Below are 6,000 nucleotides of genomic sequence, written 5' to 3' on the forward strand. Positions count from 1 at the left end.
ACATGGAGAATGAAGAAAACTGAACTTCTATGCATCACCTAACAGTTTATCTTCTCCCAGTCAATGGGCTTCAGTTGCCTCCTAAGCTGTTAGTGTCAAGTTAGACTGTGATGAATGCAAGAAAGTGTTCAACCCTTCTAGCAGGCAGTAATGACAATGACCAACGCCATGAGCTTGTGATTGAAATCCTAGACACCTCTTGTGGAGGGAAAAAAGAGAGAAGCAGACCCATGTCTCCAGGAGATCCTTAGATTTTGCATTCTGAGTATAATTCTTTCCCGATTTGTCAAATTAAAAAAGTATGTGAAAGTGAAAGTTGCTCAGTCATGTTTGACTCCTTGCGACCCCATGGACTATAGCCCGCCAGGCTCCTCTCTCCATGGAATTCTCTAGACAAGAATACTGAAGTGGGTAGCCATTCCCTTCTCCAGGACATCTTTCTGATTCAGGGATCAAACCTGGGTCTCCTGCACTGCAGGCAGATTCTTTGCCGTATGAGCCACCAGGAAAGCTTTGTCAAATTAAAAAAATATATATATACTAAAGTTATTTCCAGACGGATGTATGGAATGGTGAAGAAAGGCAGGTATGTTACTGCACCAAGATTCCTGAGAAATTTCATTCCTGGTAATAATGAAAAATAGATTTCTGTTCCATTTATCTCTACTGTGCAAGCTATTCTTTTCAGAACTATCATGTTCCCACTCTGCATCCATGAGTTACGTGGCCCCACTTCCCTTGCTTAAGGATGACTGAGAGGACGCCATCCTCCTGGAAATAGTAACTGTCTCAGGGATGGGCACTTGACCCAAATGAGGCCAATGAGTGTTCTTTTTGCAAAAGGAGGGAGTTTTTAGGGTCTATGGAGGGGAGAGAGTGAAGTTCTTCTTTCTTTGTTCTTTGTGAATATGCATGTCTGCGGCTGCCACTGACCATCTCTACTACTTCGTGCCAAGAAGCTGCATAAGAATCATGCCAACACAAAATCAGATCAGTAGTTGGGGAAGGAGTGAGAGGCCTGGAGACAAATATAACTGCACTTGCTTTCTGGGTCTGATCTACCTGAGACACTTGGATATCTCAGTTATTCTTACAGATTGGGTTCCCTGGAAGTACATTCCAAGTTGGAGATTAGTGCTCAGGAGTTTGATCTGAGAGTGTCTTTGGAGGCATGTGCCCACGTAAAGGAAGGAAAAATAAGAAAACAGCAGTGGGCAGAAGGAGAGGCTGAATTATCATGTGGTCATAAGAAGGCCTCAGTAACCTTGTGTGGAGATGTGAAGCTCGGATGACTGGGTGATCTTGGGCAATATAGTGCTCTTCACTAAGACACTCCCTGGAAGTGTCGACAGCAGGGGAGTAAGTCTTTTGCTTTTGAAGTTGCCACATTATAGTATCCAACCCAGTTACACAAGCCATAAATTCCTATTTTTAAGGGGAAGAAAAAACGGTTTGAGTTGGCTTTCTACCACTTATACCTAGAAGGGTTCCTACTAAAGCATGTTGTAATGCAACCCACTTTTATTCCATATAACCACAGTCTCAAAGGTTAGTGAAAGTTGAATAAGGCTTCTGGAATGGGATCCAGATATTCTATTTCTTGTTTGAAGGAGAAAATAGAGTAAAAGAAGACAGTCAGGGAGGAGGGGGTAATTTACTGATGTAGGTGATTAAAGGCATTAAGAACTTGGTTTTACCTGATATTTTATTTATTAGAAAGTGAAAATGTCTGGTGATGAGGATTTAAAATTTAACTCTTTAGATTGTGATTTGCATACATTTATTCACAAGAATAAGGAAGAAAATGAGGAAAGCTTACCTATTTTCTCTCACTAATCATTGATTTGAATTTAAAACTTTCGAGGATGCTTCCTGTATAAATATTTTTTTTTTCTTGAAAAAAATCTATTTTTATAGACTGTAGCTAGGTCCTAACAATAGCTAACATTTGTAAAGCATTTTACACATGCCAAGTGCCTGATGTGCTTTATCTCATTCACTTTTCACAGTCACATTATGAGGTGTGCAAACTTATCATATCCATTTGAAGTAGGATGAATATTGTGTGTTAGTCACTCAGTTGTGCCTGACTCTATGCGACCCCATGGACTGTAGCCCTCCAGGCTCCTTTGTCCATGGAATTCACCAGGCAAGTATACTGGAGTGGGTTGCCATCTCCTTCTCCAGGGCATCTTTGTGACCCAGGATCAAACTGAGGTCTCCTGCATTGCAGGCGAGTTCTTTACCATCTAAGCCACCTGGGAAGGTATTGTCCCCCACCCCAGCCAAAATGTCTAGGTACTGATTCCCGGAACCTATGAATATGTTACTTTACATGGTTAAAGTAACTTTAACTTTACTTTGAAGACATGATGGAGTTAAACATTTTGAGATGGGGAGATTATCATGGATTATTCTGAGTAGGCCAATGTAATCCCAAGGGCCCTTATTTGAAGGAGGCAAGAGGTCCAGATGCATTGAGAGAGGATGTGAGGGATGAAGCAGAATTCAGAGAACAGAGAAGATGCTATGTGGCTGACTTTGAAGATGGAGGAAGAAGCCCTGAACAAAGGAATGCAAGGAATGCAGCTTCAGAATCTCTAAGAGGTAAGGAAACAGATTTTCTTCTGGAGCCTCCAGAAGGAATGCAGGCCTGCTGACACCTTGATTTTAACCCCATGAAAGGGATTCTAGACCTCTGACCTCCAGAACTGCAAGAAAGTAAGTTTGTGCTGATTTAAGCCAATTGTTTGTGGAAATTTGTTACAGCAGCAATAGAAGACTCATATCCCTCTTTAAAGACCAGAGATAAAAGCCATGAGGAGATAAAGTAGCTTGCCCAGAATCACATGGCTGCTTGATGCTGGAGCTGAGATTTGAATGCGGGCAGTCTGATGCATCACTGCTTATTCATGCCTCCAGAATCATTTTGTAAAGCTAGGGCTTCACTGTCAATAATAAAATCATTTATTTTGGAGCATCAGCTGCTGTCCCAAGATCCCTGGATTGAACTCTGCTATCCTGCTGTTAGTTTGCAACACATAGCTCTCCCACCAAGGACTGACCAGAATTGCCCTTGATTTCCAGTCTCCCTCTGACAGTCTAGATGTTGCTGATGGTTTCCTGCAGTAACCATTGGCATGCAGAACCGGCTCCACCCAAGAAGCCTGAAGGAGTCTGGTGAGCCACAAGGGTGACTCCGTACAACCAGTTTCTGCATATTTCACCTTGACCTGAAGCAGGAAAACTCTGTTTCTGTGTTTCTGCTATCACTTTTCCTTGCCCCAGGAGGTATCTGAGCTCTCATAGCCCCACTTGCAGCAGTTAGCAAGGGATCATTCTGGAGAAGATGTTAGTCAGTCACTTCAGTGTTAGCCAGGCTTCCCAGGTGGCTCAGAGAGTAGAGACCTGCCTGCCAAGGCAGGAGATGCAGGTGATGCCGGTTCAATCTCTGAGTTGGGAAGATCCTTGCCTGGAGAATCCCATGGACAGAGGAGTCTGCCGGGCTACAGTCCATAGGGTCGCAAAGAGTTAGACACGACTGAGCAACTAAACATCATCATTGTCATCACAAGTGTCAGCCACATGAGAGAGGCAAGTGTCCGTTCTTGTAGGACCACTGGCATTGAAATAGGATTCTCTCCAAGAGAAAAAGCATCTTCATTTCATGTGAGCCTGAGGTCTAGTTTCCTTGACAGTTTCACCAAATAATGTCTAGCCTAACAAAACTATTAATAATAGGGTCTGACTGCTTGCTAAGGAGAAACTGAAGATATTTCATGTCAATACTTGTAGCCACATGCAAAAATCTGTTAAGATATATAATCACAGTACAGTTGTCAAAATTAAGAGATACAACACAAATACAATATTATTGTGTAACCTACAGTTCATGGAGTTTACCAACTGCCCTTTTTGTGATTTGTTGTTGTGCTCTGGAATCTAGTCTAAGATCATGTATGGAATACAGTTGTCATGTATCTCTGGGATCCTTTAATCTGGACCAGTTCCTGAGCTTTTATTTATTTATTTTTCCTGATTGTGGCATGTTTGAAGAATATAGGCTGGTTATTGCATAGAATGTCCCTCCTTTGAGGTACTGCATTTGTTTATGACTAGACTCAACTTACGCCTTTTGGGCGGGAATATGCTAGAAATGGCAAGTGTCCTTGTCAGAGCATCACAAAAGGGAGGCACGTGATGTCAGTCTGTCACATTGCTGCTGCTGATCTTACTCTTAGGCAACACACACAGAAATCTTTCAGAGTAAATGTAGGCCATTTATTTTCAAATGGTTCAAAAACAATAACCATGATCATGGAAATCTGACAAAATGGCAATAGCTGATAAATCTGGGTCAACAGCACATTGGGTTTCTTTGTCCTGTTCTGATAACTCTACTGCAGGCTTGACATCATTTTTAAATAAAGCAGCTTAAAAATCTGACATATTAGAAGCTGTCTTCAGTGTGTACAGATTGCTCTGGCACTTGGGGGCAGCATTGGTTTTGGGGGGATGCTGCTTTTTGTGAGGGAAGGCACTTCAACAGGCTTCTTGGTGATTCAAAGGCATTGCCTGGTCAAGGGGTTAGAGGTAGAGTCAGAGAAAAGCTAAGCTGCTTAGAATAATACAACAAAAGGATGATGTCCTTGAGTGGAGAAACTTACAGTGTTACCTTGATATGAGGCTTGCACTGGAGACCATGAAAGAGAATGTCCTGGAGGACAGAAGTGTTTCTCACAGAGATGAGTAACAGGCCCAAGAACAGAACAGAGTATCTGGCCCAAGAGAGGACATGGGCAGGATTTCCCTAGTAGCCCAGTGGTTAGGACTTCATGCTTTCAATGCAGGGGGCGCCAGTTTAATACCTCGTCAGGGAACTAAGATCCTACATGCCTTGTGGCATGGCCGGTGGGGGGTGGGGGGGCGGGGAAGTCATCTAATTTTAAAAAAAAGAAAAAGAGGACATGGGCAATAAGGGACTTTCCTGTTCGTGGTAATAATCTGCAAGAACGGGGCCACACGATAATGATTGTTGGTTTTCCCTTTTCTATAGTGTCATTCCTTTATGTTGTTCCTGTCTTCACTATAGCTGATAAACCAGCATGACATAGCATCAGCCTTGAATTAATGGTCATCTTGAGGGATAAAGTGGAAACTGGCCATGTGGTGAAATAGACTAGGAGGGCCTGAGGCAGCAAGGAGAAAAAGAAAATGATGAGATGATCAGATATGAAAGGAAGAGCAGGAGACAATCAGGAGGATACCAACAGTCTGAAAAATTCCTAGAAATATTTGGGAAAAGACACTGGATGTCCAGGCATTCTCTGGTGTTCGAATTGCAGTGATTTGGCTGTTAAGGAGAAGAAGATTGCAGAACTCCAGAGAACGTGAGCATATATAGGAAAGTAGAGTTCATTGGCCACATGTGGGTCATGTACAATATATGGTTAAAAAAATATGCTTGAGTGGTTTATTCAAGTCCAAAGGAAGAGTTGGTGTGCCTACCTTCTACTACAACAAGCATCAGGAGAATGATTTTGTTAGGCAAAGTCATCCCTTGCATATGAGGTAGATCAAGAATGAGAATATTCCTCCGTGTGGACTTTCAAACTTTGCTAATTTAGGAACCATGTGTAAAAATAAGAAGGCAGGTAATGACTATTTGATTTTAGCACAGTGAGATTATTAATTCGTGGTTACTTGTGAGATTTACTGCACTGCTTTCTTGACGCTAAGATCTCAGGAATTTAAAAAGTCTAAGAAGCTCTACAATAAGAGTTCAAACGAACCATGAGGTTTTATTTTCTCACTGATGTGAGAAGACATCTGCACACACTGAACCTGAAACTACAGGCTAAAAATGTGAAATACTGTTGTCAGTTCAAGGAAGTGAAGATATTCAGACACAACTCAGACTGTTATATAATTCAGAGATCACACTTATTTCCCTTATTAAACTTCCCTGGACTCAATGGATTTATGATTTTGAACAAAGAA

Source organism: Giraffa tippelskirchi, chromosome X, assembly GCF_054371585.1.
Source record: "Giraffa tippelskirchi isolate mGirTip1 chromosome X, T2T-mGirTip1v1.2.pri, whole genome shotgun sequence".
Lineage (NCBI taxonomy): Eukaryota > Metazoa > Chordata > Mammalia > Artiodactyla > Giraffidae > Giraffa > Giraffa tippelskirchi.